General features: G+C 49.2%; 2 long non-coding RNA genes across 2 annotated transcripts in view; both read left to right on the forward strand.

Moving 5' to 3' along the window:
• The window catches only part of LOC308057221, a 199,044-nt gene that overhangs the window by 84,886 nt on the left and 97,438 nt on the right, over nucleotides 1-16,720 (forward strand). The gene's annotated exons all lie outside the window — the stretch shown is intronic.
• The window catches only part of LOC308057219, a 57,709-nt gene continuing 54,377 nt past the window's right edge, over nucleotides 13,389-16,720 (forward strand). The window contains exon 1 of the long non-coding RNA XR_013925184.1: nucleotides 13,389-14,850. This is a non-coding gene — a long non-coding RNA (uncharacterized lncRNA). The remainder of the gene's footprint in view (nucleotides 14,851-16,720) is intronic.

The raw sequence follows: 16,720 nt of genomic DNA on the forward strand, positions 1-16,720 counted from the left end.
CTGTGGTGGGAGACGTCGTCCAGAAGGAGTGTCAGATCAGTCCATGTGTGTGTGTTTGCAGGAACAGCGTGTGAGGGTGGGCAGACATGAGTGCATGTGTGGCAAGGGCAGGGTGAGAGCAAGGTGGGGAAGCCAGATGGGTGCCTGCAGCCTGCCGGGGAAAAGCAGCAGCCGTGGGACAGCGTAGGACAGCGTGAGATGGAAGGCAAAGGGCACCGGCAAGGCTGGAAGTCACCAAGAGAACCCAAGGGTTGTCCCCTTGCGTACGGCCATTGTCTCTGCCGTACAGAGTGCAGTTTATGGCACCTGCAGTGTCCTTGGCCATCTCTTCCAGTCCTGTGGATCTCTTTATCACTGCCTTCCCCAGTTCAGCAGCCCCTCGCCAAGAAATAAACCACCCAGCAGAAGAGTGAAACCCAGTGGGTCTCTCTGTAAGGGGTGGTTGATTCCGCCTGTATCTGCACAGGTAAGTTGTTCACCACCGACTGTTGTCCAGTCTCTCAGTCAGTCATATCAGGAAATATCCCACCATCTTAGTGGTACATCTACCCAACCATCGTGGTGGTAACGCTTTTTGTGCTACACTGGCACATATCCAGCACCACCCAGTGCCCAGTGGAATGTTCCAGTACCTACTGCTAGTTAGTTCTGACAGCTTCATGAATTGCATTGAGCAATCACAATGTGGGTAGGGCCCCACAAAGAGCAGAGTTCCATTTTGGTGTGTCTTGGCTTCATTTTAGTAAAACACTTCACACTGAGTGTGGATTCAGTATTGCCCAGGTCTGGAGGTCAGTCTCGTTCCAATGAGTGTATTTTGGTCTTAGCCACAAGTTATGCCCACTAGTCCCAAATGGGATGGGGATACCAGCTACAGGCATTCCTGCATGAGGAGATTCAGGGAAAAGGGTACAAACCCAACAATCACTCTTCTTAAAAACATTCATCGATGCTTCCACCATTTTCAAATGAGCATTCCATGTCCATGACTCCTCCTGATCGCACCCAAGCTGAGGATTTAGCATACCACATCACAGGCCAAATTCTATACATCTGTAAAACATATTTCAACATATATCTACAAAGGAGAGGCAAGTAGCAGACTCCAGCTTCCCTGTAGACAGCCCAGTCTTATCTGGGGTCGCATTTCAGTCATTCACTTATATGCTGTCTGGCAATAATGCAAGAACCTGAATGTAGAACTTCATGATTCTGGAGGTAGTTTCAAGCATAAAGGGTTTTTTTGTTGCTTGACAGTCCATTCTGGTGATGTGGCTGGTTAAACCCTGCTATGGCACGTCCATGGAGTGACTCCTTCAGGCCTGACAGCAGCGTAGGTGCTGAGCAAAATCTGGAAAGGTCCTTTCACTTCTCTTCAACGGTTCATCCATCCATGTTCTAAGATACACACAATCTCCGGGTTGGTAGTGATGTACAGGCACGTCCAGGGACAGATCTGCGCTCACAGTGACGTACCTCTGGAGAGAGGACAGGACCATTCCTAGAGACTGAACATACTCTTTTAAGCCATGTTTGCCTTCTATTATTTTGGGATTCAGTCCCATTTCTGTCACCTGGCAAGGTTTACCATGTATCCTTTCCAAAGTCTCTCCTTCCGTTTACGCTGGATCCTGTATCTGTAGCAATGCTGAGGGAAAAGCATCTGACTGCTCTCTCTGAGGTTCTTGGCAAATTTTACTCATCTGTCCTTTCAGGCTTTGCTTCATTCTCTCTACTTTCCCGCTTGATTGAGGTCTCCATGGAGTGTGGAGATCCCATCTTACCCCTTCTATTTAGCTAAAAGCTGAAGGGCTCCTACTACCAAGTGTGGACCCCAACACCCAAAGAAAGTCCGATGGGTACCCCAAATCTCAGTATTATCTCTGAACTTACACTAATGATACTTCTTATTGGTGCGGCAAGGGAAAGCTTCCAGCCAGCCTGAAAAAGCATCTCTCATGACTAAAAGATACTGATACCCATTTTGCTGCAGTAACTTGGAAAAAGTCTATTTGCCAGTAATCCCCTGGGCTTTGTCAGCCCTGGGAAAGGTCTTTGAGGGTACGTGAAGATACTTCTTCAGGCATTACTCATGCTTCTTCACTCTGCTTTTTTTTTTCGCAGTCATGGTACATTTAGAAGTTGCCCTTTCAAGGCTTTTAACATCCTCTCAATTCCCCTGTTGCCTTCGCAGGCGCGCGGTGACCTGGTTCAGGAACGGCACGGCGGCCAACCCCAGGCCGCTCGGTCCATCAGCTCACAGACACCAATGTGGTGGATGGCAAAATGGTGTTTATTGATAAGTGGCGCGACATTATAGAGCTTGGGTTTACAACGTCCCTTCCGTCTGCTTACGTCATAAGCTAAACGCTATTGGCTATCCAGAGAGGGGCTCTATATTTCCATACAGCGCGACATCTTCTGACCACCAAGCCCTAACTACCTACATTTCCCCCCTCCCTATGGATAATTGAATCAGCTAAAATATAACAATCAAAATCTTAATTTAATTTATATTCTATGGTTTGTAAAAATATTAAAAGAATATTGTATCAACTTGATTAAAAAACATAAGGCACAGTGGTCAGGTGGAAGGTAAGGGGTAATTGATAATACCAAGGTATGAATTAGGGTAAGCTAGAGGTAGCTAAGGGTAATACCAAATGGGACTTAAAAGTTAAAGCAGTTGATGGCGTTCTACCAGCATAATGTCGACTTTCTCTAGGTGGCTCTTGACAAATGACACGAGCTTATTCAGTATACAGGGTCCAAAGATCAGTGCCATGATGATCACTGCAATCGGCCCTGCCAAGGTAGATATCAGGGTGCTTGACCACGGTGAACGGGCAAACCACGATTCAAGCCACCCTTGTTGGGTTTCCCTGTCTCTCTTTCTTTTTTCTAGCCTTTCTCTAAGTTGGGCCATTGTATCTCTGACAACCCCAGTGTGATCTGCGTACACAAACATTCTTCTCCTGATGCCGCACATAACCCGCCTTGTTGTAAAAACATGACATCCAATCCTCTACGAGTTTGTAAAACTACTTCGGACAACGACCTCAGTGACTTTTCCAAAGCGCTGATCGATTTTTCAATGCGAGCCAGATCCTCATCCACTGCAATTCTGAGGGACTGGAACTTCTGGTTCTGTTCGACTAACGAGGCTATACCTGTTCCTGCCCCTGCGGCCCCTGTGGCTAGCAAGGTAGCTGTAGTCAGAGCGGTGATGGGTTCTCGCTTTTGGATATCATGCGAAGCTGGAAGGGTTTGATGAGTATATACGTATTCCTCAGGATGGTATACGATTCTCAGAATAATCCTTACCTGTATACAAAATTCACGGTTTCCTTTGAGCAGTTTAAGAGAGACACGTGGGGTAATTCCGGATTTTGAACATATCCATTTGGTGGTTTTGACAGGAACTAGCCAATCAGCTTTCGATAGCTCTTCTGATGTGGACTCGTTCAAACACAGAGGCCTTTTTAATTAATTGGTAGATAATTGGTAGATCTTCCACAACATTGTCTGGTCTCTTTGTTTTACCAGGTGTTTGTTGCCTTCGCAGGCGCGCAGTGACCTGGTTCAGGAACGACACGGCAGCCAATCCCTGGCCGTGCGGTCCATCAGCTCACAGACACCAATGTGGTGGATGGCAAATGGCGTTCATTGCTGAGCGGCGCGGCACTATATAGCCTAGGTTTACAGTGTCACTTCCGTCTGCTTACATCATAAGCTACAAGCTGTTGGCTACCTGGAGGGGGGCCCTGTGTGTCCGTACAGCGCGACATCTTCCGGCCGCCAGGCCCTACCTAGCAACACACGTGTCTGCCAATACCAGGAGGAGGAACTGGGTGATGGAGCTGCTGTTGGACATCTGCTGCCTCTGAGCATGGGGACCTGCTCAAGGAGGAAAGATAGCAAGTCAGAGGATACTTCTGTGAGCCAACTGAAAGCTGTTTCTTCTAGACCCTTTCCTGCTGCCCCCTGTCCCCCCCTCTGCCGTTCCTAGGAGAGCTCCCTTCCGAGCCGTGGCTGGAGCTGTGCTGAGTGCTGGCCGAGTGTGCTGTGAGGAGCAGGGGCTGTGCCCGCTGGCTGCCCAGCAGTGAGCCCTGCTCTGCAGCAGGGGCTTCATGGGAACCCTGGGGGCAGGGGCCAGTCCTGGCCTTGCCCTGGCTCAGCCCAAACTGCTCCCAGCGCAGAAGGGCCTGTCAGCATCGGCTCTGCCTGTGCTGAGTAGCGGCCATGGCCAGAGCCAGGTCAGGAGGGCTTTGTGCTGTGCTCAGGGAGAGCAGAGTGAGTGCTGAGAGGCAAGGGGACTGTCTGTGCCTGAGGGCAGAGGCAGGCACTCTGCTCTCTCCATCCCTCTCCTTCCCAGCTGCCCGGCAATTGCTCCTTTCTTAGATGGAGAGTGATCACACTGCCATGTTACCCTGACAAGCAGCCAGGCACCGCTGAGAGTAGAGGGATCCACTGCAGAGAACAGAATGCCTCATCCCTTTCCGAAGGCTCAGCACCACACTGCTACCCAAGGACACCCAGGGCTCACTGTGTGCCCTGGAAGCAGCACAGACCTTGGGTGGACACCCAAAGTAGATAGTCAAGAGTCCTGGTCATGGAAAGCTCGAGACAGAGAGTCAGCTCCTCCCCCAGCCTCACAGACTGCATTGCCCACAGCATCAGAGGTTAGGGGAAAGCTGGGACACCTCCATGGTAGAGGACATGTCTGCACAGGAGGACCCACAAGGTCTGGCCCTGAGCCGGCAGCTGAAACCCCTATTGCCAGAGAGCCTGTCTGCAATGCCAATAGCATCTGAGCAAGGCCAGGAGAGAGACAAAGGGACACTCGGGAACTCCTTCCCCTTGCCCAGCGCGGCACACCACCTCCCACACAGCAGCAGTGCAGGACAGTCACCCTCAGGCTCTGCTCAGCGAGAAATGGCAGCGTGGCAGCAGGAGAGATGCACTTCATCCCTTCTGCTGCTCTGCTGGACCAGGGGGTGTTGAAACACATGAAACCAGCGGTCTAAGGGCTGTGCTGGGTGGGAGAGGAGAGCAGAGGTGCGTTGCTCAGGGAAGGCACCTGCACGGCAGACCATGGCCAGGAGGTGCCCCTATCTGCCCTGCATCAGTGTTCCCCTCAGCATCTCCCCCCTCCCTGCCCAGGGCTCTGCTGCCTGCAGCTGTCCCTGCCAGCAGCTCTTTCTCTGGCCCCAGGGCTCTTCCCTGCCAGCGCTGACAGAGCCCAGCTCAGTTCTGTGGATAACTGGCTAGCTGAAAAAAGGTCTCATAGACATAGTCCAGCTGGCTGGACAAAAATGCACATCGCTCTCAGCTTATCTGAAGCAAAGCAAAATACACTGTCTTTGGCTGGTTTTTTTACACAAGAACAGGAAGATTTTGGTGGGAAAAGAATGTTGCAGGTGGGAACAGAAAACGACAGAAGAGAAACTAGGGGCGGGCTTGGTATTTAGGCAACTAACCAATAATGAGCTTAACTTTTGTAATATGTATGAGCTAATTATAACAAGATATAAAAGGTGACTGTAAGGGACAATAAACGAAGTCTGCTGATCACTCATATTGAGTGACTGTGTCTTCCCTCCATCGCAACACAGCCCCTGTGTGCCCAGCTCTGCCCTGCAGCCGCTCTCTGTCTGCACGCTGGAACAAACAGCTTCCCCAAAGGCTGAGGGAAAAGGAGAGCTGATGCTGGTGTCATCTGCAGCGTGCTGGGGAGGGAAGGCACTTGCTCAGCTTCCTCATCAACCTCCCTGTGATGCTTTCAGCATCTCAGCCCCTGCTCTGACCTGCACAGCTGAGTTTCCATTGCCACCAAGCGGAGCCACGGAAAAGTGGCAGCAGAGATTCAGGCAAGCACAGAGCCAAGCAGTGAACCCCTGCCATGAACTTCTGAGACAAGGCCTGAGAGGCAAGTCTCCAAGTACGGTCCAGCTGATAAGCGGCGATGTGCTGGAGCTTGTGGGCCATCAACCTTGGGAGGACGGCCATAAAACCTTGGCAGGATGGCTACAAACCTCGGGAGGACAAGGCATGTGAATAGGTAACAACTGACAGGAGGAGTCAGGCTGAGTAAAGATAAGGGAATGAGGAACAGATGGCCCAAAAGAGAAGTAACAACTTTGTTCTGATTGATGACTGTTGAAACTTACTTAAAGTGTTCTTTGTTTGTAGTTAACCAATGAGGGATTGCCTAGTATGTAATGTGTAGTTTAAAGAACCAAACTGTTTAAAGCACGCGGCCGCTGATAACGTATATAAATTTGCGATTGTATACAATAAATTGACATTTGCTTGCATCAAGCAGCGTCCCGTCTCTCATCGCGGCAATTTGGTGACCCCAACGTGATGGGTTTATGAGCCGCCAGGCTGAGCAGCAGGTCACGAGTCAACGTTGAATGAGCTGCTGAAAGGAAGCAGGAGTTGAAAAAAAATGTCCCTCTGGAATTTAGAGGTGAGTTGTGGGAAACATGGGCAATCAGGGGTCTTCCCCGGAAAGAGATTATCTGAGCTTATGAAAGCTCTCCTTAATAAGCACAAAAAGAATATTCCTGGGCATGATCTCAAGGCAATCCTTAGATGGGTACAGGTAAAATTACCCACTGTGACTGCATCTAATATTTTTACGCGAGAGCTTTGGGATGATGTGTGGGTAAAACTATGGGATGCGGCTACATCGGGGGATGCCAAAGCGCAGTGCATGCTCCCATGGTGGAAAAGCATTTTTGAGATTTTGAAAGCACAGGAAAAAAGTCACAGAGGAAAAGCTGGGGGGGGGGGGGGGGGGGGGGAGGAAACTCTCCTACAGTAACTCCATTTCCGCTGCAGAACCTGAAACCCCCCAACCCCTTGAAGGTTTTTGCCACAGGTTACCCCCCACAGGAAGACCCCTTTGATCCAGGGCCGGTGGACCCTGAAAAAAAGCCAGATTTATATCCCCCCGACCCACACAATGAATGGGCTAGCATAAGACGCCAAGCCTTGAATGAGGGAGACGTGGGCATTGCTAAAACAACAGTGGCCCCTGTGCTTTTTCAGGGTCGGGGGCCACAGTGGGAGGCCTTGTCTTTTCCGGTAATTAAGAACTGCGTCACACCATTACCGAGCACGGGTTTTCCTCTCCTTATTCTGCAAGTCTGTTCTCTTCTGTATTTGATACATACGTTTTGACTCCTCATGATCGTAAGTCTCTAGTGCAGCTGTTATTAGCTCCAACTCAATACGCGCTATGGGAGTCACATTGGAGGGGGGGGCTTCAGGCACTCCTCCTCACCTATGTGGGTCACGGCAATGCCGCTATGGCCGTGCTGACCATACAACACCTTACTGGTACAGGTCGGCACTCTGACCCGGCAGCCCAAGCTCCGGACATCCATCAGGAGGCTCTCGAAGCAGTCCGTGGGGAAGCAAGAAAGGCTCTTCTTAAAATCCCTGACTCACAAAAGCCGCAGAAAGCTTTTATAAGTGTTACTCAAGGACCCCGTGAGTCCTATATGGAATTTTTTGACAGACTAAAAAATGCTTTAGCGCGTCAGGTGGATAACACGGAAGCGCGGGAAATATTGTTATTGAAATTGGCTGTGGAAAATGCTAATGCAGATTGCAAAACACTGTCGCAATCTCTCCCTCATTCAAACCCCACATTGACTGAAATGATAGAAGCCTGCAATAGAATCAGCACTGTGGATCACAAATTTGAGGTTGTGGATGCTGCCTTTGCAGCTGTATGTGGTCTGTCAGTAATTTGTTACGGCTGTGGCAAACCAGGTCACTTAAGAAAGGATTGCCTGGCTATGAATAAAGGAGCTAAACACCAAACCCCTGGGTACTGCCCTGTATGCCGAAAAGGGCATCATCATGCTAATCAATGTCATTCTAAGAATGATTTCCAAGGTCAACCAAAACAGGGAAACCGATCGCAGAGCATGGGGCAGCGACGCGTGCAGATACAAGTGCCGCAGCTGACATTCCAACCCCAACGGAGAGAAGCAACAGCACCTCGAGTCTTCGTCCAGCAGCAACCGGTAGCACCGGATTGGACCTAGCAACCTCCCACACAGTAATGTTACTCGATCCCTCGGTTCACTTATTGTCCACAGATTTCTCGGGACCCGTTTTTAGGCGGGGCTATTGAAATGCACGATACCCTAAAATTGACATGGAAAGTCGATACCCCTATTTGGGTAGATCAATGGCCCCTACCACTGGAAAAGCTTTGCGCCCTCCAGAAACTAGTTATGGAACAGCTAACAAAAGGGCATATTTTGCCTTCCACTGTCCGTGGAGCTCACCTCTCTTTGTTATAAAGAAACAAACTGGCAAGTGGCGCTTGCTCCACGAACTCAGAAAAAATTAATGATGCTACGGAAGACATGGGAGCCCTCCAACCAGGACTCCCGTCCCCCACTATGATTCCTCGACATTGGCATTTGACCGTTATTGATCTCAAAGACTGTTTTTTTAATATCCCACTCCACCCAGATGATGATCCTAAATTTGCCTTTTCAGTCCCTAGCGTCAACATGCAAACCCCGTTGCTAAGATACCAGTGGGCTGTGCTGCCACAAGGAATGAAGAACAGTGTCACAATCTGCCAGTGGTGTACCATCATATGGATGACATCCCAGTGGCCGCACAACATCACGAGGTCACGGAGGAAGCTGTAGCCCTTGTCGCAGCTGCTGTTAATTCAGTAGGCCTCTGTGTTGTGCCAGAAAAAAATTCAAAAAATACCCCCATGGAAGTACTTAGGATTGCATATAAGGACTCAAACTATAGTTCCCCAGCCTTTACAGATACAGACAGACATAAAAAGCTTGCATGACGTACAGAAATTGCTGGGAACAATTAATTGGGTCTGGCTGGGGTTGGGAATTTCTAATGAAGACCTGAGTCCTTTATTTGAACTGCTTAAAGGGAATACCAACTTGTTTTCCCCCCGCAGTCTTGGTCTTGAAGCCGTTGACTCTTTGCTAAAGGTTGCTACTGCAATCACTCACAGACAAGTACATCGCTGGGCTCCTGAATCACCTTTTCATTTGATTATTTTGAATCCTAATCAACAGCCTCATGCGTTAATATTTCAATGGGATTCTCAGAAATCAGACCCTCTGTTGCTTATCGAATGGGTTTTTCTTTATCAAATCAACCTACAAAAACTATTTCAACACAGCATGAGATGTTTGCTTTACTGGTAATTAAAGCCAGACAAGGCTTGTTAACACTATCAGGAGTAGATTTCGCTCGTATCTGTTTACCTGTGACAAGCACGTATTTACAATGGCTTTATCAGCAGTCAGACGCCTTTGTTATGGCATTGGCGGACTATAGAGGTCAACTCACATCCCACCCACCTTCGCATAAGCTGCTTAATATTGACTTTCACTTAATATCCAAGCCAAAAAGGAGCAATCAGCCATTACAAGCTTGTACTGTGTTCACAGACAGGTCTGGAAAATCGCACAAATCAGTCATTTTATGGTGGGATGACCAGCGTGGATGATGGGGCTCGGACATAGAAACTGTTTCTGGTTCTCCTCAGATAATGGAACTGGCTGCAGTTGTTCGCGTTTTTCAAAGGTGGTCCACACCACTTAATCTCGTTACGGATTCAGCTTATGTTGCAGGGATTGTAGAACAAGCTGAAGCATCTGTACTACGTGATGTCTCACATTCTGAACTGTTTGCCTTATCACAAGAGCTTGTCTTTCTCTTAGACTCTCGCCCTCACCCCTATTTTGTTATGCATGTCAGGGCACATACCTCTTTACCTGGCTTTATTGCAGAAGGGAATCGACGAGCTGATATGCTCACTTTACCAGTACGAGTCCTACCAGATCGCCTAGCACAGGCTAAACTAAGCCATTCTTTCACCAGAATGCTGGAGGTCTCAAACGGCAGTTTGGGCTCACCTCCCAACAAGCGTCCAATATCATCGCCGTCTGTCCTGACAGTCGAAGGCATTCTTTTGGTCCATAGCAGGAGGGGTTAATCCTAGAGGACTACAGAGCTTACAACTATGGAAATGGACGTTACACATTATCCAGAGTTTGGTAAATTAACTATGCCCATTCCTCTATTGACACCTTTTCAGGTGCTCTCTTTTCTTCTTGTCACACAGGAGAGAAAGCTCGTGATGTCCGCAAGCATTTGATGCATGCTATTGCCACCTTGGGCATACCCTCCCAAATAAAAACGGACAACAGTCCCGCATATATCTCAGCTGCAACAAAGGACTTTCTTGACTCATGGGGCATAACTCACATTACTGGTACTCCTCATTCCCCTACAGGCCAATCTTTGATTGAACGCTCTCATCAGTCTTTGAAACGCTTACTACAACAACAAAAAGGGGGGATGGGGACTGCAACCCCTGAGGAACGACTAAGGAAAGCTCTGTGTTTTTTCAATTTTTTGAATTGTTCTTTAATAGATATAATCCTCCGATAGTTGGGCATTTTAATGCGAATGCTTCACTTGAGGCATGAATTCAACCTCCGGTGTTGGTCCGTGATCCAGAAACAGGTAAGATTATGGGACCATATCCTCTTGTGACATGGGGAAGAGGTTATGCTTGTGTTTCCACAGAAAAAATGCCCCGGGTGGATTCTGGCGAAGAACATACGACCCTTCCGTGAATCCCTACCACAATCATCTGGTGAGGACTCCGATCATCCTCCAGATCATCCCCTGGATCATCATCTCGATCAACAAGCTTCTGAACCTTCTGGGATCACGAATAGCTGAAGCAGTATAAACTGAACGCTGTGGACGGAAAATGACTAAATGAATCAACGTAGAGAAGTATCAGTCACGGGAATTTCATGTACTGTATGTGGGCACTGTAAGCCTTGGGTCTTATGTGTGTGCTCTAACTGTAAAAAGGAATGGTGGTGTAGAGTAGTATTAGCCAAACGATGGTGTGAAGGCTGTCTTGTTAATGGAATTAATGCTGTTAAAATTCTGCTTACTTCAGGTCACGAGTCAGCAGAAGAACAAAGATATTGGGAATATTCCCGGGACTGGACCCTATCTGTATATAAACAAGCAGAAAGAGTCCTGGTCTGTGGTTTTGAGTGCAGTAAGACTAACCTGGTGCCTGCTGTTTGGACTCTTCTTAAACAGGACTGGGAGCAGACTAAAGAAAAATGTGAAAAACGATTTGCATGGAAGCTAAGGGCAGGCCAGAAACAATTTTTGAAATAGTGCTTATCTTCATGGTGACAGTAGGGATTGTACAAGGCTACCCATTTCTTCCTGCACTTCCTAAGGTTAATGTATGGGTTACATTGGCAAATGTGACCAGACAAGACACTTGGTGTCTTGCCACTGCTTCACCTAATAACCCCTTTTCCACATGCCTCGTGGGCCTACCGCTAGATGAGTGGCCGGTACCTACAAATTTAAAAGCAATTTTTCCAAATCGGTCACAAAATCTGACAGAGAATTGGGACATATGGGTCCCCTGTCTCCCACAGGCTACCCTAGAACCACAAGAGATTGAGCTTCTTGGATCAGTGAAAATGGGTATTTGTGTGAAGTTGAACTATACAGGGAAAAATCACTCCAAAGCATGGCATGTCTCTCCTGCCCACCCCGTTTTTAAGAATGCTAGTGTTTGGTGTAATTACACGGCAACAAACTTGTCTAAGTCTAGCAATGCCCCCTTGTCATTACCATCGGGAGTATTTTTTATTTGTGGGGACAGAGCGTGGCCCATCATCCCTTCTCATAACAGGAGGTCCACGTAGCCTCGGCCGCCTTTCTGTCCTGACTCCTAATACATCTCTGATTTTACAGCACCGTCTCTCTCATAGGGCAAAGTGTAGCATTCATGCATATGCACCCGATTGTGAAGACCACGTGGAGTTTTGGTCTTGTAGTCAACGCTTTGCTGACTCCCTTTTTATACCTGGAGCGGCCGCTGGAAAAGCATTAGCAACTTTAGATAAGCTTGGCTGCTGGCTTGCTCAACAAGGGCATGCTACTAGCAATGTATTGTCTGGTCTTTTATTAGATGTAGACAGGGTTCGCCGTGCTTCATTGCAAAATAGGGCCACTATCGATTTTTTGCTTTTAGCGCAAGGACACGGCTGTGAGGATTTTGATGGCATGTGCTGCATGAATCTCTCTGACCACTCGGAATCGGTTCATGCCAGCATTTCAACAACTTAAAGCTGGAGTCTTTAAACTTTCACAAGACCACAGCTGGGATTGGTTGGATAAACTTTTTGGAGGATGGGGACTGTCGGGATGCTTAAGAAGTTTAGTGAAGACGATTGTTTATGCCTTAGCCGTTTGTGTCTTCTTGTTACTCTTTTTCCCTGTTTGTTGCAGTGTCTACAAAAGTGGATAACACACTCTATGAAGAAAGTTCTTTTTGTGCAACAGGAAGGGGGAGATGTGGGACAGGGCCTGAGAGGCAAGTCTCCAAGTACGGTCCAGCTGATAAGCGGCGATGTGCTGGAGCTTGTGGGCCATCAACCTTGCGAGGCCTGCCATAAAACCTTGGCAGGATGGCTACAAACCTCGGGAGGACAAGGCATGTGAATAGGTAACAACTGACAGGAGGAGTCAGGCTGAGTAAAGATAAGGGAATGAGGAACAGATGGCCCAAAAGAGAAGTAACAACTTTGTTCTGATTGATGACTGTTGAAACTTACTTAAAGTGTTCTTTGTTTGTAGTTAACCAATGAGGGATTGCCTAGTATGTAATGTGTAGTTTAAAGAACCAATCTGTTTAAAGCGTGAGGCCTCTGATAACGTATATAAACTTGTGATTGTATACAATACATCGACATTTGCTTGCATCAAGCAGCGTCCCGTCTCTCATCGCGGCAGTTGGAGCCCTGCCCCTGTTTCCCTGCAGGCTGTAGGCACCATCTCGCTGCCCTGCCTTGCTCTCACCCCAACATTGCCATGGGCTGGCTGATCCAGGCTCCCTCTGGCTGAGCTCTTGCACCGCAGCAGGACCCCTGGAGTGACAGTTCTTCCTCCCCATAGTCACTCTCCACCATCAGAGCTTGCCTTTGTCACATTTTTTCCTCTCCTGAGATTTTTCCCACTGCCCAGCAAAGCTTTACCATCTCAGAAACTACGCTTCAAGCAGGGAACCCAACCTGTTAGGGTTTTTTTTGTGGTCTTTCCCCTCAAAAAAGTGAAGTCACCTCCACATGGTCTTCCAAACCACATGGCTTCTTCTGGCCTTTCAGCTTTTTCCAGAGACATGACCAAGCCCTGTGCCTGCTGCTGTCCTGTCATGTCCACAGGCAAAATGGACATGACAAGCCCTATCCCAGCCCTTCTCCTGGATGGGGCCTGTGGGGTCCCTTGGCAGAGGGACTGTCCCAGCCACGTTCCTGATGCTGGCCTGTCACCTCCAGAGGCAGAACTGACCTCACAGGACCCTCACAGCCAGGCACGTCCTCCTGCATGAGGAGTTCCTGAGACCCAGGTGCCCTCCTAATACCAGACCCCTCCATCACCCTCCTTTTGTCCAGGGATGTGACCACCAAAAAACAAGTTTGTTTTTCTCAGATTTATCAAATAATTTTCCCGCAATCCATTTGAGTGGAGAAACATTCTTCAGATGAGCTCCTCTATTTGTGTTGACACATTCTATAGATGCTCTTATATCTCTATGGTTTGTTTTTTGGTTGGACTGACCTTTAACTGCGCAGCTGAGGCAGGGTCAGCTAGAGCAGCCTGCTCAGCAAGTGGTCTAGGTAGGCTTCCAAGACCATAGAAGCACAGAAACAGAATCATTGAGGTTGGAAAGGACCTTAAAGATCATCACATCCAACCGTAACCTGAGTATCAGTAAATCATCACTGAACCATGTCCCTAAGCACTGCAACTGTCTATTTCTGAAACACCTCCAGGGCTGGAGATTCCCCCAGCTCCCTGGGCAGCCTGTTCCAATGCTTGACCACCCTTGCAGTGAAGATGTTTTTCCTCATATCCAATCTGAACCTCTCCTGGTGTAAATTGAGGCTGTTGCCTCTTGTCCTGTCACTTGTTATCTGGCAGAAGAGACCTCCCCCCACTCATCTACAACCTCCTTTCAGGTACTTCTAGAGAGCATAAAGGTCTCCCTGAAGCCTCGCCTGCTCTAGACTGAACAAGCCATGTCCTCTCAGACCCTCTTCATCCAAGCAGGGATCCAGACCCTTCACCAGCCTTGTTGCCCTTCTCTGGATACACTCCAGGACCTCAACGTTTCTCTTGAACTGAATGGCCCAAACCACAAACGCTTTGTTTGAGGTGTGGCCTCAGCAGTGCCGAGTACAGGGGGTCCATCACTGCCCTGGTCCTGCTGGCCACACTTTTTCTGATACCAGACAGGATGCTATTGGCCTTCTTGGTCATCTGCACACAACTGCTGGCTCATGCTCAACCATCTGTCAATCCTCACCCTCAGGGTACTTCCCCAGCAGGCAGCCTTCCAGCCACTCTGGCCCAAGCCTGTAGAGTTATGTGGGGGTGTGGTGAGCCATGTGCAGAACTGGCACTTCTCCTGGATGAACTTCATACAACTGGACTCATCCAAATGATCCAACCTGTGCAGATCCCTCTGCAGAGCCTTCCTGCCCTCAAGGAGATCAGCACTTCCACCCCACTTGATGTTGTATGCAAACTCACTGAGGGTGCACTCAATCCAGACCATTGATAAAGTTCTGAAGCAGGACTGGCCTCAACACTGAGCCCATGGATCACCAGTAATTATGGGTCGTCACGTGGATGTCACTCCATTTACTACCCCTCTTGGGGCTTGGCTGTCCAGCCAGCTTTAACCCAGCGTGGAGAACACCCACCGAAGCCATGAGCAGCCAGGTTCTCCAGGAGAATGCAGTGGGAGATGTTGTCCAAGGCTTTTTTAAGGTCCAGGTAGAGAACACCCCCAGGCTTTCCCTCATCCGCTAGGCAGGCCACCTTGTCACAAAATGAGATCAGATTCATCAAGCAGGACCTGCCTTTCATAGATCTGTGCTAGCTCGTCCTGACCTCCTGCTTGTCCTATGCTTGCTGTTGGCTGTTGTTCAGGATGATCAGCTCCACAACCTTCCTGGCACTAAGATCAGGTTGACAGTCCTAGGATCCTCTTTTCTACGTTTCTTGTAGGTGGGCACTTTGACTAACCCCCAGGCTTCTGGTGCCTCCCCAGTATAGCCAGGAGTCTTGATAGTCACCCCTGGGGGAATGCATTTAGAGAAACAGACCAACGGTTTTCACAGTGTTCCTGGATCACGGCATGTCCGTAGCCAAGGACACTTTCCAAAGCACTTTGTCCTCCCTGGACATGAGGTTCACCTGCACCACATGTCCTCTGGGGCTGCAGAGGCAACACAGACAGACACGTCCTCTCCTGCCAGCACTGCACAGTCCAGCCCTTTGTCCCTCTGGTCTTGAGGACAGCTGGGTTTCCTCTCCTTAGGGACATTTCATTTCACCGTTACAGTGCCACCTGCCAACCACCCCAGTATGCTCTGCAGCAAAATTTAGCATGCATTGGACTTTGGGCACTTGGTACCCGCTATTTTTGTTACTTGTTTGATCTTGGCCCTGGTGCCACAGCTGAGGTCCAACGCGTCCCTTCTCTGCCATAAAGAACCTAAACCAGGGAGAGCAAGGGGCCAAACTCTTACTTAACCAGCCTGAGGAAGCCTTAGGATCAATGACCTCACATCTTACTGGGGACTTTTCTGACCCCGTGGGTTTACATGGCAAGGGTTTGGGAGCGGTCATGGGGTTTGTAGGGCTGACAAAGGTGAGAAGAGGTCAAGAGTTGGCCCCATGGCCAAGAAAGCCACATTCAGCTGGCTCTGAAATGGACCTGCTACCTCCCTGAGCTCATAAGTAATTCTAGCTGTGAATTCTCTCTGTGAAAAACCAATGCAAGAAAGGCCATAAGACAGTGTGCAGCATTTGTAAGAGAAAGGCGTGAGAAACAAGGCACAGGAACAGCCCTACAAACACCAAGTGAGTGAAGAAGGATGGGGGGCAGTGAGGGAGAGGCTTGCTGGGCTCATGGAAGCCAACGGTCAACCCACTGACCCCGACGGTCACAGGTCAGCACAGTGACAATGTTCCTTTAGGTGTCTGTAGGTTCTTTACATCAGCATTTTAGCATTGCTGCCAGATGGGCCAACAGCTGTGATGCTCAGCTGCATCTGAAACCCTGTCTCACCCCTGTCCACCTTGGCTCCAGCAGCAAAGGAATGATGGAGTCTCATCTCCCAGGGGCAGTGAGGCAGGAGAGCAGCGGAGTGCAGGTGCCGGGCCTCAGGGTGGCAGGCTGTGGCAAATGCTGGGAACTTTCACTGGTCAGTATCACTCAAGGGAGAAGAATTCAGTGCAAGTGGTCACAAGGAGGCCATGAGGCCCCAGGGCCAGAGGACAACTCGCCTTCTCATAGGCCTTGGTGGCAGAAACAATGGCTGTACGCAAGGGGACAACCCTTGGGTTCTCTTGGTGACTTCCAGCCTTGCCCGTGCCCTTTGCCTTCCATCTCACGCTGTCCTACGCTGTCCCACGGCTGCTGCTTTTCCCCGGCAGGCTGCAGGCACCCATCTGGCTTCCCCACCTTGCTCTCACCCTGCCCTTGCCACACATGCACCGATGTCTGCCCACCCTCACACGCTGTTCCTGCAAACACACACACATGGACTGATCCCACACTCCTTCTGGACGACGTCTCCCACCA

Source organism: Falco punctatus, assembly GCF_963210335.1.
Source record: "Falco punctatus genome assembly, contig: scaffold_40, whole genome shotgun sequence".
In the NCBI taxonomy this organism is placed as follows: domain Eukaryota; kingdom Metazoa; phylum Chordata; class Aves; order Falconiformes; family Falconidae; genus Falco; species Falco punctatus.